Source organism: Trachemys scripta, chromosome 6 (assembly GCF_013100865.1).
Source record: "Trachemys scripta elegans isolate TJP31775 chromosome 6, CAS_Tse_1.0, whole genome shotgun sequence".
Lineage (NCBI taxonomy): Eukaryota > Metazoa > Chordata > Testudines > Emydidae > Trachemys > Trachemys scripta.
The window spans coordinates 70,885,486-70,908,315 of record NC_048303.1 but is presented as its reverse complement, the minus strand read 5'-3'; the positions used below and the strand labels follow the sequence as shown (position 1 = coordinate 70,908,315).

Here is a 22,830-nt window from a genome sequence, read left to right as displayed (position 1 = left end):
CCCCTTCCTTAGCTTTTCCCCGGAGGGAGATATGTGAATACATATGGATGGGCAGGTACAAGAAAATAATGAGATAGTATTAGTCAGTATTACAGGCAGCGGTTGAGGCCCAACTCTTATATGTGAAAATATAGTATATATAGTTGAAATTACAGCAATAGCATTATAACCCCCACCTGCTACAGTCCTGCTGGTAACTCATGAGCCAGAAAGCTCAATACCAAATGGTACATAAGAACAGCCATACTGGGTCAGACCAAAAGCCCATCTAGCCCAGTTCCTGTCTTTCTACAGTGGCCAATGCCAGGAGCCCCAGAGGGAATGACCAGAAGAGGTAATCATCAAGTGGTACAAAGCACAATATTCTAGCTCCACAACTTGAGTTTTAAGTTTATGTACATATTCCTAGGAAATACAGTTTAGTTGCCTTGAGTGGTCATTTCTACCAACCTGTGCTCTCCTGATTTTGATCAGTTTACCCAAGTAGTATCCAGTAGATGCTGAACAGCTGTGACAAGGACCTTAAAGCCCCAATCCTGCATGCACTTATGTGCATGCTTAATGTTCAGTGTACGTAAATGTGCAGGATTGCCCCAAAGCCATTAAGTCCTAAATAGGTGGATCATATAGTAGTAAAGTCAGAAAATAACCCTGTGTCAGTGGAAAAATAACAGGGAATGACATTTAAAAAAAAAAGGCTTGGCAGAACTTAGTTTGTGTGAAGTCTAGATTAGTGCAGCGAACCTTGATTCTTCTATTTAGTAGTTCTTGCTGTTATCACTTTGTCTTGTTCTTGCATTATCTTGTTACCCCTTTCTCAGTGTCCTTTACTTGTATTTCCTTTTAAAGAAACACTGATATTTTTAATTACCGTATATACTACTTGTTCATAGTCGAATATTTTTGGTAAAAAAGTGACACATCAAAGAGCGGGGGTCGGCTTATAAATGGGTCTACACCAAAATTTGATGATTTTAAACTCTATGGAATCATTGAATTGAATATCTAATACATTGTTGTTTTGTTTACTTGGAGCGTCTGCAGGCATGGAGCCCCTTAGCTCCCTGTGGCCACGGTTCGCCATTCCCGCAGCTCCCATTTGCTGCTCCAAATAACGCTCCAAATAAACAAAACGTCCCGACCCGCCACTTGCTTACTCCAACATCCGGGAGTCAAAGTTTGCCAACCCCTGAAATATAGGATCGGCTTATGAAAGGGTCATACAGTTTTTGCTATTTTTACCTAACCATCTTGGGGGGTCGGCTTATAAACGAACGGGCTAATGAACGAGTATATACGGTAACTTGTTTTCTTAATAGAGCACCTTTGAAATAATGTGAATCGGTATTTTAAAAAAAATCTTAAAAACACTTTCTTTTTTGTTGCCTTGGTGTGTTTAGAAATATCTTTTGGGTTGATTCTGGGCCAATATTGCCAAACGTGCTTGAGCTCCCACCTAACAACACTTTTTCCTCTTTCTCTCTCTTCACACCTGCTTGCTGTCTCTTCAGTTCATATCACAGGGTCTGATTAAAACGCTGTAGCAGCATGGCTGCACTATTGTGATAGGAGGGGTTCTCCTATTGGTATAGGCAGTCCACTTCCCCAAGAGGCAATAGCTAGGTTGATGGAAGATTTCTTCTGTTGACCTTGTGCTGTCTACAAGGAGACTTAAATTGGCTTAACAACTCTGCTCAGGGTGTGGATTTTTCGCACCTCTGACCAATGTAGTTAAACCAACCCGATTTTCTGTAGACACTTAGTTTTGCTGTGTTGATGGATATAGTGTATTCACAACTAGGACTGTTGATTAATCACACTTAACTCAGGTGATTAAAAAAAATTAATCGCGATTGAAAAAATTAATCGCGATTAATTGCACTGTTAAACAATAAAATACCAACTGAAATGTATTAAATATTTTAGGATTTTTTCTACATTTTCAAATATATTGATTTCTGTTACAACACAGAATACTAAGTGTACCATGCTCACTTTATAATTATTATTTTTTATTACAAACATTTGCACTGTAAGAATGACAAAAGAAATAGTATTTTTCATTTTACCTCAAACAAGTACTGTAGTACACTTTCATGATAAAGAAATTGTAACTTACAAATGTAGATTGTTTTGTTTTTGAGTAGCAAAAAAAAAAATGTAAAACTTCAGAGCCTACAAGTCCACTCAGTCCTACTACTTGTTCAGCTAATTGCTAAGACAGACAAGTTTGTTTACCTTTACGGGAGATACTGCTGACTGCTTCTTATTTACAATGTCACCTGAAAGTGAGAACAGGCATTCACATAGCACTTTAGTAGCCAGTGTTGCAAGGAATTTACATGCCAGATATGCTAAATATCCGTATGCCGCTTCATGCTTCGGCCACCATTCCAGAGGCCATACTTCCATGCTGATGATACTTGTTTAAAAAAAAAAAAAAGCCTTAATTGAATTTGCAACTGAACTCCTTGGGGGAGAATTGTATGTCTCCTGTTCTGTTTTACCTGCGTTCTGCTATATATTTCATGTTATAGCAGTCTTGGATGGTGACTCAGCACATATTTGTTTTAAGAACACTTTCACAGCAGATTTTAAAATCGTGAGATGAGCATGATTAAAAAATTAACTCTCAGTGGTGAAATGATAGTTAATATTTATTCAGTGGTTTAAGTTATAAGCACTCATTCTTATATCAACAGTATTGGAAAATCTTTCTGTAGTCAGAAGTCAGTTTGTCTTGTGTTCTGTATGCTTTTGAATTATAGTGACAGGTTTCAGAGTAGCAGCCGTGCTAGTCTGTATCCGTAAAAAGAACAGGAGTACTTGTGGCACCTTAGAGACTAACAAATTTATTTGAGCATAAGCTTTCATCGGATGAAGTGGGCTGTAGCCCATGAAAGCTTATGCTCAAATAAATTTGAATGATAGTGTACTCTTTACTTCTGAGGGAATTCTGCACCACTGCACATGCGCAGAATTCATGTCCTCTGCAGATTTCTTTGCTTCCCCACGGAAAAATGACTCTCTGATAGGGAAGCTAAGGGAAGCCACAAGAGCAGTCATGCGACCCTCCCCAGCAGTATGTTTTGGGTGCCTAGGGCAACTGGCAGAGTAGTAAATCAATGTGGGGCAGGGCGCGGGACTGGGGAAGACCCTGCTGGTGGCTCTTACCCTGCACTGGGCTCAGCTGCTAGGTCTGGCTGGGCTGGGGAGGATGGGACTTCCTCTTCCCCTGCACGGCCTCTGGGGCTGGGTCAGACCCACCCCCAGATTTCTCCCCAGGCTACAGGAAGCTCTGCAAACTCCCCACCCTTCACTCCTCAGCTGCAGGGGGAGGGATCACTGTACGGGGAGCTGCTCCCCCATTCGCCCAACCTCCATGCATCCGGAGCCCCTCATACCCTGACCCTCCCACCTGGACCCCCCCTGCAGAGCCCCATTACCATTGCACCCAGAACCACTCAACAAGCCCCTGTGCATCCAGATCGCCTCCCGCACCCAGATTGCCCCACACAGAACCCTCTCAATGCACACCTGGATCCCCCCACACTAAGTCCCTCCACACTTAGATCCTGCCAGGCTGAGCCTGCCTGCCCACACCTGGTGCACCTGGTACATAGGGGCAGGGCCCTGGGGTGCTGTCTGGGAGAGGCTCGATCCTTGTGCTGTGTCAGGATTAGGTGCAGCCTCACTGCTGAGCCATGTCCCGATGGGAGGCGGGGGAGAGCTGCAGAGTGATCTCCTACCTCTGTGCAGGCAGTTGCCTGTGCTCCCCAATGCCATGCTGGAGCCTCCACATTTATATGACAACATTTGCAGAATTTTAAAATATTGTGCGCAGAATTTTTATTTTTTTGGTGCAGAATACCCTCAGGAGTAACTCTTCAAAATCACTTCCAATACCACTGTAAGTTAGTAGAATGTTTTGAAGTCACTTTAAGTCATTTATTGGGAGAAATATTCAATTATTCTTGGTGGTGTTGTGGATAATGATATAATACTGCTATCTAATGCCTCATGGTGTATTTTTCATACAAAGAAATTTGTTTAGATTTATAAAATGTGCTTTATTTACAAACATATGCTTTATTTACAAACAAGTTACACTAATTTAAAAGTAAACTATACGTTGCTCAAACCTATTTATGCATTTTTAGGCAAGGTGTTGTTTTTGTTTTCACTGAACTATTCAGAAACAGATTTAGTTAAAACATTTCAATGCTTCTGTATAGACAAGGCCATAGCTAAGAACACCTGTAGAAATAAAATACACAATAATTGAAATCTAAGCAAAAAGCAGGAGTAATCACTGGAGCTATTTGGCTTTAGATTCAGGAAGACAACTTTGTGTCAGTTTACATATAGAATACCAACTTCACAAACAGGACTGGATATGTACTTTATTTTAAAAATGAAAATATAAGGTATACATACATGCAAACTCCATAGAGTATTGGTATATTAATAATAGATATTTATGATCTTATTATGAGATGATGATTAAAGACTGCTCTAGGTTAGTGGATTATTGGTTTGTTGTATGTTTTTTTGATGCCAGTTCACAAACTGAATTTTACAATCCCCACTCAACCAAACACATGTTTTGGTCAGAGAAGCTATCTAAGCTTGTTATAGGCTCAAAATATAACTCAATTGAAAACATGTATGCCTTGTTTTAAAACATGCCTATGGTGGTTCTGGCTGGGTAAACCACTAATTAAACTACAATACTGGATTAGCTGGGATCATGGATGCATGGTTAATACAATGTGAACTTGCCTGTCATGCCACCTCTCTGCGAGTTCTAGTCCAGTGAGCAACCAGATAATTGTAATTGACATGAGTGCTGATCTCTGAAGCCTGTCCCTTTTTAAAAATACAGGTTATCTATTTTGTATTAATATAAAGTGATTGCTGTCAATCAGACTAGCAAGTGTCTCAAGAAATATTTAATAGAACTGACTTTGCTAATTCTAAACAAAATGGAAAGTAACAGACAGCTATTGTATGCATTGATTGTATTGTATTGATATGCATCCGAAGAAGTGGGCTGTAGTCCACGAAAGCTTATGCTCTAATAAATTTGTTAGTCTCTAAGGTGCCACAAGTACTCCTGTTCTTCTTTTTGCAGACAGCTATTGATTTCCCTCACCACCCCCACCATCCGGCCCTTTTGTTTCATCAACTTGGAAAGAGTTTAACATTTAGATGTGATTTCCTCACATATATATTTTGAATTTTTTGGTGATTGCTGAGTAGCAATTGCCTTGTCATTTTTAAAGATTTTTTTTTCTGAAGATTTAAACAACCTGCTCAATAGTTTTTGTTTTTCTGTTGTGTGGTTTTTTGTTTGTTTGTTTGTTTTTAAATTGTAATCAGGAAATGTAGACCCAATTTAATTTCTATGTCATTCTTGATAGCTGTAATAAAAGAAACACACAATATTCCCCTTTGAAATTGTGCTTTATATTTAAACACAATTTCAATTTAAAAGACCTCCTGAGGTCTCTTCCAAACCTAATCTTCTAAATGAGACCATGTAGATATTTTAGCATTATAATCTTTGAGCAACATTAGGGTTAGGAAATGGTGCTCTTATGTACACTAGTGCATCACTGTTCCCTAAATGTAGTATGCTGCTTTAAAAAAGGCTGTTGGTCATATAAAAGAGGATGACATAAAGTAATATATAGTAATTTGTTGGCACAGATCTTGGTTAAAGGTCTGTAAATGCTATGTGCACAGTTCTTCCATAAATTTCAAAGGGAATTGTGCATGAGAAGTATTTGCAGGAACAGGCCCTATGATTTTAACCAAGGAAAACTTAAATTATCTGGAATATCATCTATAATAGATCTGTGTTCATGTGTTACTTGTGTGCTTGTGAATTGAGGTCTAGCAATCTGTGAAAGCAGTATGTTTGCGGGACTAGGAGTAGTAATTCTTGCTGATGTGAAAAAGACATTTTTAAGACAGCCATTGCAATAAAACAGCTATTTCCCTGCATTTTGTTCAAGGCTACAGAAATAGGCTTCAGGGTACTCAGCATGTGTTCAATGTTTCTCTTAATCCCAATGTTGAGAACTTTGGCTGTGACAGTGCCATCTATTTTTTCACGATTTTGTTCACAAACTGTCATTAGATTAGGCCAGTTCTTGATATAGTGCTCAAAACAGTCCACTACTGAGTTACATCGCACGTCCTGTGGGAGAGTTAGCTTGGTTCCTCCCACTTTTTTCAGAGCAGCTGCTGCAAGTGGTTGTTACGGAAGTAGTTTGCCATTTCAACAACATTAGCCTTTATTTCTGGAACACTGAAGTCTTTGGCTAGGAGGTGCATCAAATGAGCACTGCAACCGTATGTTATTAGCTTGGGATTCTCTTCACTCTCTTCTAAATAATTTCTTCTTATCTTGGATACGTTTGCAGCATTGTCTGTGACCAAGCTGCGCACTAGACATTTGAATTTTTTTTTTTTCAGTTTGTTCTAGCTTTTACTGCTGCTACTTGTAAGTATTCTGCTGTGTGTGCATTTCCTGATGTATTAATTGTTTCTGTAAGGAAGACATTCCCTTCTTCTGTTTTCACACAAGTACATACAACAGGATCATTGAGGACATTGCTCCACCCATCAGGACTCAGGTTAATAATTTTACCCTCTAGACCTTTTGCACACTGCTCAATTTGTCTTTCATACACTTCTTGCAGCAATTTACCTGCGACATTTGCTCTGTTAGGTGGACTGTATCCTGGTCTTAATGACTGAACCATATTAATGAAGTGTGAGTTCTCAATCATACGGAAAGGAGTTTGTTGCATAAACAAACTGGGCAATTTTTTCATCAATTACCTCTTTTTGTAATCTGCTGGTTCTTATCACAAACTTATCTATGGTTGATTTTTTTTTTTTTTTTTCTTTTTGCTGCAGGTGATATACTGTGGCTATATGACATACGTGATGTGACTGAAACACTATCATTGGCAGATAACTCTGAAACTATAGAAAATGATGGTGATCTTGAAGGTGGATAGTCTTCAGAATCCTGTATGTTAAATCAATGCAGTTATTTAATTATTATTATCATACTGCTCATTTAGTATTACTCATTGCATTCACTGACACTCAGTACTACTATAAAGGGGAAATTGTAAAAGGAAGATCTGCCTATTTCAGCTACTTATTTTTTATCACAACTGCATTAAAATGATAGTACCATAGAGTAACAACTATATTTCTTGCTCAAAAACATGAGAATTCAAGACTAGTTCAGAAGGAAGACTGGCATTCCTTAAGAAAGAAGTATGAAATAAAAGTTTACCAACTTGAAGATCCTGCATGTTCAGACATATTCCTTTCATCATCTTCAAGCAGCTTTCTCCTGAGAAGGAACACTTCTCATGATGTTGTTTCATTTGGGCAACCAGGCCTTGCATTTCTTTGTTGCACTGTTTGCATTTTGCATGCATGTCTGTCTTACCCACAGATAGAGGACCTTCATTAAAATATTCCCAAACTGGGTCTCTTTCATGGCTTGCTGCCATTATAGGTTTTCCCTTCTAGTGAGAGAATGGTATGGTAGATCTCAAATCAATGAAGGCTACACTCAGAAAGGCCTCAAGACTTCTGGAATATGCTGCTCAAACAGTTTCTTTTGTTTCTACTGCCTGTCCCTTCCTTCTCACATTTATCTCTAGACTTCTTCTCCTTGTCCAGATCTATTCCGCCCCCAACAGTCTTCTATTCATTGAGCTTTTTGAAACTTTTCACTTTGAGAGAGGTAAGGGATTGTCTCTGTGTACACAAATTTGCAGAGGGACATTAGGATTGAGGCCTGTTATTTCTCATCTCTATATTTTATTGTATTTATGTATTTACTTATTTACTTACATTTTTGCTGTTAACAAGCATGTTATCTCTGGAGACATAAATCCACAGTTTGAGAACTGCAAAACTAAGCATCTCTGATGATATCTTCTAGAATGAGCACTGAGTCCCATTGGGTAGATAGAAAGATTAACCTAAATAATCTATACAGAAGCCCCTGGAGTCTCATAAAATTGGGTCCCTAATCCATGAACTACTGGAACTCATTTAAAAACTTTTCTTAAACATTCCATGAATATATTGTCTCAACTATAGAATTAGAATTTATAATCCCTATTCCATGATGAGATATATTTGAGCTATAATGCACCTTAATTAAAACTATCTTTAGATAGGTTTTTTCCTCAAAAAGCATGTTATCAAAAAATCTGATTTTAAATTTTTTTTAAATCATTGATTTTTATCCACTCTGTTTTGTTTTTGAGTGCAGTTATGTAATTAAACTACATTTCTAAATTGCACTTTCATGATAGAGATTGCACTACAGTACTTGTATGAGATGAACTGAAAAATACTATTTATCATTTTTACAGTGAAAATATTTGTAATATAAAGTGAGCACTGTGCACTTTGTATTCTTTGTAATTGAAATCAGTATATTTGAAAATGTAGAAAAACATGCTGTAAAATATTTAATAAATTTCAATTGGTATTCTATTGTTTAACAGTGCAATTAATTGCTATTAATTTTTTTAATAGCAATTAATTTGAGTTTATTGCGTGAGTTAACTATGATTAATTGAGAGCCCTAGTTGTGATAAAACATTTATACTTTAAAGGATGGCTGTTGTAAGAAAAACTAAATCTGAAATGATCAATCTATGGTATGATCATTGTAACTGTACATCAATGTTTTGGTGTACTATACTTTATCCATGTGCTTGATGAAGGCTCTTCATCTAGATGAAGATAACTGACCCATTGGTGAAGAAAGATAATACACAACACCCCTGCATGCTGTATAGCTTGTGAAGAATTTAGTGTGCTCAGTAGTATCGATAGTGAAGAATGTAGTGTGCTCAATGGTATCGATAATGAATATGACATCTTCTGCAAGTTTTTTGATGAAAAATTAAGTGTGAAGAGGCAGCACACTTTTCCTGAGCACAAAGATATCTGCAGTTTCCTTATGGCACGTTACTGAGCTATATGAACTTTATTTCAAATAAATACTTAACGTAAACATGAATTTTAACAAATTTGCTTTAATTATTTAGAAAAAAATCTTAAGTATCCAAATTTCTTCAGAACCTTCTTTTCGCCCTTCTTCTTAAAATGTGAGATGTAGGTACTCATCCTAGCTGCTCTAAATTCACAGCAATTCTGCCATCACTGAAAGTAATACTTCTGTATCCGTGACTCCAGTTTTTAAGTTTTGTGTGTGTGTGTGTGTGTGTGTGTGTGTGTGTGTGTGTGTGTGCGCGCGCGCGCAGCTATTGATACAGAGACTCCTCTGTGGTTCATAATTTTAAACAAATGACTTACTAGCCTGTTGAGCAGGTGTGGGCAAACTTTTTGGCCCCAGGGCCAACATCTGGGTATGCAAATTGTATGATGGGCCATGAATGCTCACGAAATTGGGGTTGGGGGGGGGGGGGGCACTGGCTGGGGATGCAGCTCTGGGATTGTGGCAGAAATGAGGAGGGGGGAGGGGTCTCTGAGCTGGAGAAGGAGGTTGGGGCACGGGAGGGGGTCAGGGCTGCAGGCTCCGGGAGGCGCTTACCTCAAGCAGCTCTTGGAAGCAGCGGCATGTCCCCCTTCCCCGTCCGGCTCCTGTGTGGTGGTGCGGCCAGGTGGCTCCGTGCTCCGCCCTGTCCGCAGGCGCCGCCCCGTCCGCAGGCGCTGCCCCTACGGTTCCCATTAGCCGCAGTTCCCGGCCAGTGGGAGCTGCGGGGGTGGCACTTGGGTGGGGGCAGCGTGTGGAGCCCTCTTGCTACCACTAAGTGTAGGAGCTGGAGAGGGGGACATGCTGCTACTTCCGGGAGCTTTGGCATGCGCGTGTGGACAGGTCTCCGACCCTGCTCCCCGGTTGGAGCATGGGAGCAGGGCAAGCCCCAGACCCCACTCCCCAGTGGGAGCTCAAGGGCCAGATTAAACAGGCTGGAGGGCCAGATGTGGTCCCCAGGCTGTAGTTTGCCCATCTCTACTGTAGAGTATAATATTTTAAAAAACATCTTGCACACTTCTTTAGCATTATGTTCTCATTGGAAATATTAAAAAAGAAATAGAAACAGAATGACTAGTTGAGCTACTCTAGCCCTGAAAGCACCAAAGAGTCCTGTGGCACCTTATAGACTAACAGATGTATTGGAGCATGAGCTTTCGTGGGTGAATATCCATGTCCGACGAAATGGATATTCACCCACAAAAGCTCATGCTCTAATATGTCTGTTTAGCCTATAAGGTGCCACAGGACTCTTTGCTGCTTTTACAGATCCAGACTAACACGGCTACCCCTCTGATACTCTAGCCCTGAAGAAAGAGTTTTTATTGTCTTTGGTTTTTTGATGGTGCAGCAAAAAAGAAAAACCTTTTAAAACAAATGATTAATAATTTTAGAATTATTTTTCATGTGACAGCAATATTTTTTTGTTAAATTGCCCTCGTGATTTCAGCTAAATGTTAAAAGTAAGTTTTCCATCTACACACTGGAGCTGCCAAATGTCAAACATTATATTTGTCTGGTCAAATATGTCAATTTCAATAGTTGCAAAAAGTTCAAAAGCCTTTAAAAAGGCAGAGTAGATTTTCAGCAGCACCAAGAAACATTAATCAAGGAAGAGGCTGAGCAGGTATAACATGAATAGAGTTGTTCATTAGAATTTTAACAAGTTTGTAAGGTTTTTTGTTTGCTGCTCCAATCAGATTGTTGCAGTAATTCCTTCCCCATTTCAGGGAGGTGCAGATCTGGATTGCCCTATTGGGAGCACTGGGAATCACTATTCCATGATGCTTCCTAGAGCTCCCTGTCTGTCATGACGAGGGACAAGTGTATCCCTTTCTCTGGATAGTTAGCTCTGGTGGCTAGTACAAAGGTGAAAATAGGGCTATGATCCTGCCTCCTTCTCTGGTGGTCTGTACTCCAAGTGGTGATTAAAGGGAGGAACACTTTCTTCCCCTGTTGTGCACCCTGTCACTTAACATCTGAAGCTTGGAAAGAGACTATTTTCTTTTCCCTTTTGAAGCTAGAGAAATCTTTTTTTCAGATGGTCTTGATAACTTTACATCCATGTGAGAAAGCTTTGATGGGTTTCCCTTGGTATCTCAGAATCAGCTAGGGTTCTGTAAAGTTAGTCATTTGTACCCTCCACGTGATCACATAACGATATCACTGCTGCCTTCCCTTGCCAACATAGTGAATGAGAAATAGAACTCTGCAGTTGGCTTAGGTTTTTGCCATGTGATTTGTGTGTGTGCATGTCACGAGGCCTCTTTTTAACCCTGGCAAAATTTTCAGGTTGCTTTAAAGCTAGATTCTGTGGCCAGTGGAGGGTTTTAGACAAAAAAAACATGCTCGCGTATTTTTATTACAGTATTATACAATTCCTTCTCATAACACTGGTCTACAATTTTTGAGAAGTCATCTGCTTCAGAGATAAAATCTGCTATTTATTATGTATTTTGATGTGCTGAATTCAAATATGACAATTAAAACAACTGATTGGCTACTGTTTCTAAGATATTTAAGTTTTTACATTTTATGTCTATGTATATTGTGTAGATAGGAGAGTTTTAATCATAAATTGTAAACCTAGGTCTTTTCATGTGTTTATGGTTGCTTTACATGATAATATTTCACCTGTCCTGTTTATGTAACACTTTAAAAATCAGCAAAAGGGTTATATAAATAAAATTTATTATGAAACAAAAGGCAAAAAACTATTATGTACATAGTTTAGTCCTATTCAGTGTCTACTCGGCGCTTCTTGGCTTGTCTCTTGTATTCATTAAATGGAGCATCTCTTGTCACTGTCCAGCAATAGTCTGTAAGCATTGATGGGCTCCATTTGCCCTGATAGCGTTTCTCCATTGTTGCAATGTCTTGGTGAAATCGCTCGTCGCTCACTGCTCCGCAGTTCGGTGGAAAAAAATCTAGATGAGAGGCAAAAAATGTCTCTTTAGTGACATGTTGCAACCAAGGCTTTTGTATGCCTTGAGGAGGTTTTCCACCAACAACCTGTAGTTGTCTGCCTGGTTATTTCCGAGAAAATTTATTGCCACTAACTGGAAGGCTTTCCATGCCGTCTTTTCCTTGCCACGCAGTGCATGGTCAAATGCATCATCTTGAAGAATTTCACGAATCTGAGGACCAACAAAGACACCTTAACCTTGGAAATTTTCTACGGAGGTACTTGAAAGCTGCTTGCGTTTTGTCAATGGCCTTGACAAAGTTCTTCATCAGACCCAGCTTGATGTGTGAGGGTGGTAACAAAATCTTCCTTGATTCAACAAGTGGTGGATGCTGAACACTTTTCCTCCTGGGCTCTGTTGCCAGCACAGAGTGCCCGAGGCAAAGCAACAGCGGGGTTCGTTGCCCGGTGTGCTTCGCGCCAATAAACACACCAGGGGGAGAAGCAAACAAAGTTTATTTGGGATCCCAAAGCGGTGCTAGGAGACAGGCACGTCTCAGATCAAGCACACTAACAGGAACAGTTTTTCTTGTTTTATACATTTTGCAGTTAAGCCTCACCCCCCCCCTTTTCCCTCTATCCCTCCCTTTCTCCCCCCCCCATTCCTTCCTCTACCCTCCTGTCCCTGGTAATAGTTACTAAGCAAATAACGATTACATTTAAGCAGTTAAATCATTCTTGGCAGCTATAAGCCTAGCTTGTTAGTAACTTCTTTAAACCGTTTTCTTGTCCTTTTTCTCTTCAGCCAGAAACATGCAGGCCTCATTATTACCGCTTGAGCAGGGGGTTGCACACAGATAACTGGTTGCTTACATATTCCAATTGCACCTGGCTTTTGAGGTTGATTAGAGTTTAAACATGGAAGGATAGAGTTTGGTTCACTTAGGCCTAGTGCAGGAAGGCTTCATTGACACATAGTGGCCTTCCACCCTCCCAAGTTACCTAGGGTGAGGCCTAGTGACGTCAACAGCTCCAATGACTGTCGGAGTGGCCAATCTTTCTTGATGTAGTGGGAATCTCTTGCACGACTATCCCATTCACAGAGAAAACAGCAGTACTTTGTGTATCCAGTCTGCAGACAAAGCAAGAGAGCAACAACCTTCAAATAGCCACAAAGCTGCCACTGATGTTGGTCATAGTTTATGCACCTCAAAAGTTGTTTCATGTTGTCATAGGTTTCTTTCATATGGACTGCATGACCAACTGGAATTGATGGCAAAACATAGCCATTATGCAGTAAAACAGCTTTAAGACTTGTCTTGGATGAATCAATGAACAGTCTCCACTCATCTGGATTGTGAACGATGTTGAGGGCTGCCATAACACCATCGATGTTGTAGCAGGCTACAAGATCACCTTCCATGAAGAAGAATGGGACAAGATCCTTTTGAGGTCACGGAACATGGAAACCCTAACATCACCTGCCAGGAGATTCCACTGCTGTAGTCTGGAGCCCAACACTCTGCCTTACTCTTGGGTAGTTCCAAATCCCTGACAAGGTCATTCAGTTCACCTTGTGTTATGAGGTGTGGTTCAGAGGAGGAGGATGGGAGAAAATGTGGGTCCTGTGACATAGATGGTTCAGGACCAGAAGTTTCATCCTCTTCCTCTTCCTCGTCTGACTCAAGTGAGAATGATTCTGGTGCATCAGGAACCGGCAGTCCTTCTCCGTGGGATACTGGGCGTATAGCTGATGGAATGTTTGGATAATGCACACTCCACTTTTTCTTCTTTGACACACCTTTTCCCAACTGGAGGCACCATGCAGAAGTAACAATTGCTGGTATGATCTGTTGGCTGTCTCCAAATCATTGGCACTGCAGAAGGCATAGACTTCCTTTTCCTGTTCAACCATTGGCGAAGATTTCTTGCACAAGTGTTGCAGCATATATGTGGGGCCCACCTCTTGTCCTGATCTCCAATTTTGCAGCCAAAATAAAGGTGATAGGCTTTCTTAACCATAGTGGTTATACTGCGCTTTTGTGATGCAAAAGTCACTTCACCACAAACATGGCAGAAGTTATCTGCACTGTTTACACAAGTACGAGGCATCTCTGCTCACTTTGGCTAAACAGAAATGTGTCCCTTTGCAAAATCAAACGCTGACAAATAAGAGAGCACGACACTGTATGATTTCTAGAGCTGATATAGGGCAATTTGTTCAGCAGAGTGATGTAAGCTTCGTTATGATTGCATCATCCATGACTTCTAGGAATAACATGATGCAATTCATATCCTGTATGACGCAATACCAGCTTCAGATTGCATCATTCATTGTTTTGCCTAAAAAGCAAGTATTGTCCAAACCCAGTCATAGATTTATTCATAGATCCAGTCAAAGATGTATTTTAGTCATTTCTGGTTTAAATTGAGATCCCTTCCTTTTATAACTCGCTTATCCTCCGCCATTCCCAAGTCAAGGGTCGTATATACTGACCCAATAGCATATCTTGAAAACTAGATCCAATCAACAATTTGAAGCATCATTTTCATTCTCAGTGACCCAGAATTAGTAAAGTTTGACTACATTTATTTCAGAAGCATTTTGGCTTTAGAGCAGTGTAATAGGAACATCTGCACAATAATTATAGCAGGAATGCAATAGAAATACTTAATTGCAACTGGTAGGATTTGAAGGAGTCCATATGTTTAAAATGTGAGCTAGAAATGTATTTAGTATTTTTTGAACTTTTAATATTGATACTAAAACACTTGCATCTTGTGAAATAAAGGCAATGTTATATTATGCAACAGTTACAATAGAAAATAAATTCAACTCAATTCTAATAAACCTCTTTTGTGGGATAAATAAACATCAACATCTAATTATTGATGAGAGGGCTCTTTAATGCTGTCATTTGTGGGCCTCAGTTCAAAAGCAGTGGGTTAAGAATTAAGCATAATAAAGAGGAGTTCAGCTTGGCAAAATTGTAGACTAATAATGAGACTTTGGCGCACCTGAGGTCTGCAGATGGAGCACAACTAATTATGTGATAAGTTAGTCTGATGACAATAATAAAATGGTGAAAAAAACTCAGTTGCTTTTAGAAGTACATTATTGAGCCAGCTTTCCAGTTCCCTTCAGATATTGCTGGGCAGTGTCCATCTTGTACTTGTTACAGTAGTTCTCCAATGGATGTAGCCCAAGAAGGTGTCAATGCTGTGCCAACCAGAGAGTAATCTGCACATCAGCAGCTGACAGAGAGGATATATTTTAAAAGTGTATTTGAGTTTTTGGCTGACTTTCCTAATATAATGGACGGGAAGGACTTTACAGCATGCAGAGAATTAAGATCTTAATGCTTTGATCCTGTAGTTTTTCACCCACCTGGCTCCAATTACAGGAGTCAGGCCCTGGTGAATATGTGCGGGATGCACCTTAGAGGCACCACAATTAAATTTGAGTTGCTTTTTCCACATAAAAGCAGCATAAGAACAACATGCAACCTGAACCTGATTATTATCCAAAATCTACCTTGCCAATAAGAAGGCAAATGTCAGTTTTCTAGGTAAACTTCACTGTCAACGTAATGCTCTAAAAAATAATAAAAAGAAAATATTACACATTTGAAACAGTCCTTTTTGGAAATCCTCCAAATGAGAGACACGTTTTTTGGTTTGTTTTTTTGGACCCCTATAGTTGAAGGTGTAACACTAGCAATCGTAGGGGTGGATGCCTGGGGTACGCTAATCAGCTAGGTTGCCTCTGACATGTAGATCACCAATTCGAATCAAGTCCAGCTCAACAGGGATTAATAGTTGTTCCCATCTAATGAATGTTTGGTAGCCCCATACGAAACAAGTTCAGTTCCCACATCAAATGCACCACTATGTTTTGCTGTAGATTGTAAACTCTTCCAGACAGGGACTAACACAGTGATGTCCTGGTCTTCATTGAGTCTTGTAGTGAGAGCTTCTGCCACGGGGGCTGAAATTGCCTTGCTTAGTATAAATCTGCAAGCGTTTGAAGCATTGTTTCTGTCACATATGCATTGGGAGTGGGGAGAGGGAAGAATTGGAAAACGGACCTAAACATAATTTAATCTTTTTTAAAAAAACAAACAAAAAAAACCTTCATGACTTTTTGGGTCTGTCTCATTAGTTTTGAACTTCCAGAATTGACAGAATACTGTATATGCAAAGTACACAGTTCATATAGACAGTGTGGAATTTTGATTTGATAAATCAGAGAATGCCCAAAACTAGTTTGGACCAGTGGTGTCTTAGTTCATCTAGTAATGACTCATAACTTTGACTTTAAAAGTATGAGATGATCCTAAAGTTTGTTTTCATGTAAATCAAGATCATTATAGCACCGAGAGAAAATTATTAAATTTGTTCTGCAAGATTTTTGTCAGTTTTAAAAAGGAAAAGAAAGAGTTTATTCTTTGAAGTTGCTAATTCATAATTCATGAGAGAAAGCCAATTTGCCTTAGAGAATTAATGTAGTGGCTAATCATATGTTAGGTAGCGGGAGTAGACTTCTGCATGGCATGAGGTAAATGTTTTTTTCTGTTTCTTAATTAAGTCCCTAATGAGTAGGGTCAGTTTACAAATTCTTATCAGTGCTTTGCAGTATTTTGCTAAGAAACTTTTTGGAGGAAAATAGGGATGATTACAGAGTAAGACCTCTGTGTAATCTTGGTCTTTCCTACTATACCACAGGGCATGCTTACATACATCCTTTGGTTAGGAAAATATCATACAGGAATTTGTAAATTTTGTGGAAAGCCCCTTTATTCTTTTTATTGATATTTCTGTTCAATAATCCATGTTTTAAAACCTTAAAATGTCCATTTTTTCTTGCTATAGTATCTAAATCTTAATATTCCCAAGTATGTTTTATTTCAAAGTCCTTCCACTGCCAGATGTTAAGAATCATTATAATATTCCTCTTATCTATATATTTCCTCGCATATGTTAGTCTTCACTCTGAACTCCTGTAATCCCTTTCTGTACATTATTGTGAAGCTCTTTATATCCAGGAGCAAAACTACTTATCTCTTCAGCTTTGTTCTGCTCACCAATTTTAATTCTCATCAGAGGAGTGCACTCAGTCTCTTTCTTCTGTTGACAGTGACTGGGTTCTACAGAATTTACTGGGAGGTATTCACCCTTTTTTACCCCTGTGTCAGAAGGTAACATTTCCCAAACAGTTCTCTTTTCTGATCCCTTCCAACATCAGCAGTTATTAATGGATGAGCAGCACACACATTACACATGCTGCTTTCGCTCTTATTTCTGGCCAATTGTCCTTCAACTGCCATGGAACCATTGGCATTCTATTTGCTTTGTAGTCTGTTTTCTATGCTACTTTTTTTCTAAAATTCCCTATTGTTTCTACCACCAGGGTAGCTCTGCTGGGGCCATGTTTACATTAGCAAGATTCGCCGACTGAACTTTTGTCTGCTTACAGCTTCCGATGTTGCTAGAGAGAGTGCACACTTGGCCGCTCTTGTCGGTGCTGCATGTCCTCATAGTGAGATGTTGTGTTGGTGAAAGATGTGGTGCAACATGTGTAGGCATTCCAGTATCCCTGGGCCACTATTCTGCCTTGTGAGAGACTTTTGCAGTGCATTGTGGGAACTAGACTGTCCAGCAAATTATGGGAGCTCAGGGTCTAGTTCCCACAAATTCCCTTTCCTCCATTCCATAACATTTGTGCCATTTTTAAAAATGCCTGTAGTCCCTCATGCTGCCTCTTTGTTCTATGCATTGGAGTAAAAGAGCTAGCACAGCTAAGTGCAGCGCTGGTGGCTGTTTTAGAGACCAGGTGCACAATTTTTCTGTATTTGCAGAACTTCAGTGACTACCACTTGAAGGATTGTGGTGGTGCTGTAACGAAGCATCTGAGACAACTGAGGAGAAGAAGGAATGGATGATGCAGATAGCGAATAAAAATTAGAGTGTTACAGGCATGTACTGACCAGCTCCACATGGTGGAATGATGTTTTTCAGCCTGTGGGATGGTGGGCTTGCAGCTGGGACTATCAGCAGTAGCTTTAGAACTTTTGGATGCAGAATGCTGTTCCCTTCAGCACAGTGATACCAGAATGAGAGCTGCTGGATAATAGAAAAACAGGTGGTAATCACACCCTGGAAGTTTGCAACTGGAGACTGCTATTGGTTGATGGGCAGTCAGTTCAGGGTTGGAAAAATCACCTGTGGGGGGTGGCGGTCATCCAGGAGTGCAAGGCCATTAAGTGTGTCCTGCTTCAAACGATTGTGACTTTGGGTAATGTACAGTAAATAATAGAGGGTTTGAAAAAAAGTGAGCTTCCCAAACTGTGATGGGGCAATAGGTTGCATAATCAGATCCTTCTTCCATGCCCACCTTGTGTCTGAGTACCTAAACAGGAAGGGTACTTTTCCATGGTTATGCAAACACTGGGAGATCACTAGGCTGTTTCACTGACTGTGCTGGTCAGGGAAGATGCATGATGTGTGCAATTTTAGGAATACAGGATTTCCGAAAGACATTCTTCCTGGACCGGCACACTCACATTAGTGAGGCTGAAATGCCAGTAGTGATTTGGGGGAATGTGGCTGCTTGCTTACTTGGATCATGAAACTGTACATGACACCTGGACAGCACCATGGAAAGATTTAACTACCGTCCAAACTGGTCAGGATGACTATTGAATGTGTGTTTGGTAGGTTGAAAGAACTCTAGCAATGCCTTATGACTACACTGGATATCTGTGAGGCAAATATTCCTGGTATTGCTGCTTGTTATGTATTGAGTAATATTTGTGAAGCTAAAGGGGAAGCATTACTAGTAGGATGGAGTGATGAAATAGACAAACTGCTGATTTTGAACAGCCAGGCACCAGGGACATTACAAGAGCCCATCAAGGAGCTGTATGGCTGAATCAGCTCTTAAAAAATCACTGACACTGTGCCATAGTATTGCAGTGTGCTGCTTTTGTGTACTGCTGTCAGTACTTGGCTTGAACATGGATTTATAAACTCCTGATATGAATTTGGTGGGAGGGATGCCACTTTGGTCTCTGATATTTGTTTGGTGACACCCAATAAATATACTACAATTTTCAAAAAAACATAAATTTATGGAGTGCAAAGAAACAGTGCCCATTCTTAACAGTCAACTTTGAGGCTATCAACACTGACAAAATCTTAAAATAAAACCTTTATAAGGTAATAAACGAAGTGCAAGGTGCTTGCTGACTGATCCTGTAGTAATCGCAGGTCATTGAACATATAGTTCTCCTTGTTTTCCACTGGTGTGGAGTGGTAAGGATAAGACTGCAAGCTATGCTGGCGCTTTGTTTGGTGTGTGTGTGTGTGCTGCACAGGGCTAACTGTGACTGAAAGCCATGGTGTCCTTCCCATCCCCTTTAAAGTTCAGACTCTTTTGAAAATAGTTGCTCTCCTTCTCCCCACCTCCCCCCGGTAGTCCACTTTGGCATGAAAACAGGCAAGGATCAGTGCAAAGATGGAGCTCCAGCTAAATCTCATGCTGCTCTATGGGCAAAGAAAGAAGTCCTGCATGTCTTCAGTCTGTAGGGAGAAGAGGCCTATGCTAGGGTTACCATATCTCATAAATAAAAAAAGAGGACCCTCCACGGGCCATGGTCCTGCCCATTTCCCCACCCCTAGCCCCGCCCCAACTCCGCCCCTTCCCCCACCCTAACTCCGCCCCCTCCTCCCTCCCACTCCCAGCCAGGGGGAAAGGGCTGCCCCAGTGCTACCAGCATCACGGTTTCCCGGGCAGCCCCCAGACCCTGTGCCCCCAGCCGGCGCTTCCCCAGCGCAGCTGGTGCCTGGGAGGGGAAGCGCCCAGCCGGGGGCGCAGGGTCTGGAGGCTGCCCAGCAAACCGTGAAGCCGGTAGCGCTCGGGCTTTGGGCAGCCCCCATGCCTCCGGACCCTGTGCCCCCAGCCGGGCACTTCCCCTCCGGGGATCCGGCGGCTCTGCGTAACTTACACTGTATAAGTTACACAGAGCCGAAGAGGAGCAGAGCCCCCGCAGCTGGAGGCTCTGCTCCTCTTAGGCTCTGTTTAAGAGCCGGGCTGCCCCAGCGCTACCGGCTTTGGGCAGCCCCCGTGCCTCCGGACCCTGCGCCGCCGGAGCCCGGGAGGGGAAGTGCCCGGCTGGGGGCGCAGGGTCCGGAGGCACGGGGGCTGCCCGAAGCCGGTAGCTCTCGGGCAGCCCGGTTCTTAAACAGAGCCTCCAGCGGCTGGGGCTCTGTGTAACTGACACTGTGTCAGTTACACACAGCCCCTAGGCTGGAGGCTTTTCTCCTCTTTGGCTCTGTGTAACTGACACTGGGTCAGTTACACAGAGCCCCGGGGGCTGGAGGCTTTTCTCCTCTTTGTCTCTGTGTAACTGACAGTGGGTCAGTTACACAGAGCCCCGGGGGCTGGAGGTAGCGCTTGGGCAGCCCGGCTCTTAAATAGAGCCGCGGGGACTGGAGCCTCCAGCCGCCGGGGCTGTGTGTAACTGACATGCTTGAAAGGTAACTGATGAGCTCCCTGACATGCTTGAAAGGGACTCCACCCCCACCAAATGTGATGATGGACACATTGTTGGCCCCAGAGAAGGGAATCTCAACAGTGTCCAGCAAGGACAGGAAGGAAAAGGGGCATAATGAAGGGGGTACACACCTGTGGAGAGCCAGGAGCTCTTTGATACATGGCCAGACCCAACTCGGACCCAGATGAGTCCAGTGAGGAAAGGAAAGGGAAGGGAGTTCAGGTAGATGTATTGCTCCTGATTTTTTAAATGCATGATTTCCCCCCAGCCCCTTCATGGTGCCCAAAACCTTCCTCCAGATGTTCACCCCCTCCTTTCAAAATGACAATTATTCACGGTCACAGAACAAAGAAACTGCCTTCTTTAAAAGTCAGTTGATCTTAAAATGATGCAATAGCAATAAACAGAATATTGAAATCATGTAGTAGCCAACATGTTTTGGCATCAAGATAAAATTTCAGCTGTCATAAAACATTACATATTAGAAAAGTAATTCATTATAAACAAATAGAAAGATACTGGAGCATAAAAATATATATACTTAAGAAATTTTAAAATACTCTTGCAAACAATCAGTGACTGTCCAGTCAGAATACCTGATTTTTAAGAGTATAATGAGGACATTGTAAAAGATAGTCCCTTGGTTTTGAAATCCGATTTCCCCAGTGCAATACAAATCACACTCATTCTGTGCATGGATGGAGGTAGAAGTGGTGGTCTTGGATTTGGGAGGAGGGGGTTCAGTTTTCTTTTGGCTTGCAGTTCTGAGAAATGGAGACAAGCCCTTCTCTTGGGTAGTATTTTGTTGATCTGTACACAGATGTCCCTCTTGTCTTTTGGAAAACTCTCAGTGAAATTTTCTAGGGGGTCCTTTTGGATCATTTCCTAGATATTTCTATAAGGGGGGCCACGTTTCTGCCCCTGCAATATGAGAGCGTCCCACGCCCCTTCACTGTGAGCAGCCTGGCAGCGTATGAGCAATGTCGACCTGAAGCTGTCTGGAGCAGCTCCCTTCTCTGGAAAGCAGAGGTCAAAAACTGACTGAAGCTGTCACTGTCATGGAGTCAGATGCACTAGACAATAGCACTGTTCCTGGAGGATTTTTTTTGTAAGCAACACCGGTAATGCAGCATCCACATTGGTATTTTGTTGGCAGAAGTATGTTAACTGAGGACTTGCTTGGGGAGGTGATTTTATTTGGGTGACTGGCTGGGTTTTGCCAGCTTACATAGATTTTGGGTGTGGACGCATGCAAAGCTGTGGTGACAAAAGGTGATTTTTGTTGACAAAGCTTTTTAAGATACACCTAGGTCTATGGGCTTGGCTACACTCGGGACTTCACAGAGCTCTCTCGCAGCGCTGCAAGTACTCCACCTCTCCGAGGGGAATATCTTGCACCGCTGCGAGCGAGCGTGCAACGCTGCAGGCGCTGATTACACTGGTGCTTTACAGCGCTGCACTCGCTGCGCTCAGGGGGGGTGTTTTTTCACACCCCTGAGCACAGCAAGTGCAGCGCTGTGAATTGCCAGTGTAGCCAAGGCCTATATTAAGTGGTCGCTGGTGTTTAAACCTTGGCCTTGGCTACACTTGAGAGTTACAGTGCAATAAAGCTGCCCACAGCGCTGTAACTCACTCCCCGTCCACACTGGCAAGGCACTTACAGCGCTGTATCTCCGTGGCTACAGTGCTGCATGTACTGCACCTCCCCGAGAGGATTAACAGCCGGTGCGGAGTGGCTGAGATGCTGGTGCTCCAGCGTAAACGGGGAGTAACCTTATTATGCAGTAATTGACCTCCGGAAACTTCCATAACAAGATATTAAACAGGTACTACTAGACTCCAGGAAGTGTAAGTCTAGATGGGCAACACACAGCGATTGTTAGACATGGCTGTTTGCATTTCACATATCCTCTGTACCTAGGGCTGCCAACCCTCCTGGTTTCGCCGGGAGTCTCCCGGAATCAGGCCATTTTTCCTGGAGGCCACTGAAGCCAAACCGGGAGATTTTAGGCACTGAAAGTCCGGCAGCACAACGGGGCTAAGGCAGGCTTTCTGCCTGCCCTGGCTCCGCACTGCTCTTGAAAGCAGCTGGCATGTCTGTGTGGTCCCGGGGGGAGGGGGGGGGGGAACAGCTCCGCGCGCTGCCTCCACCTCCCTTCCCCTCCCAGCCCCCCAGACCACAGGGACATGCCAGTTGCTTCTGGGAGCGGCGCAGGCCCAGGGTAGGCTCGCCTTAGCCCCACCGACCGGGAGCCGCCTGAGGTAAGCGCCTCCTGGCCGAAGCCCACACTCCCTCCTGCACCCCAGCCCTGAGCCCC

General features: G+C 42.0%; 1 protein-coding gene across 4 annotated transcripts in view; it reads left to right on the top strand.

The window, feature by feature from the left end:
- DTWD2 (DTW domain containing 2) overlaps window positions 1–22,830 on the top strand; it is a 187,690-nt gene that overhangs the window by 1,024 nt on the left and 163,836 nt on the right. The gene's annotated exons all lie outside the window — the stretch shown is intronic.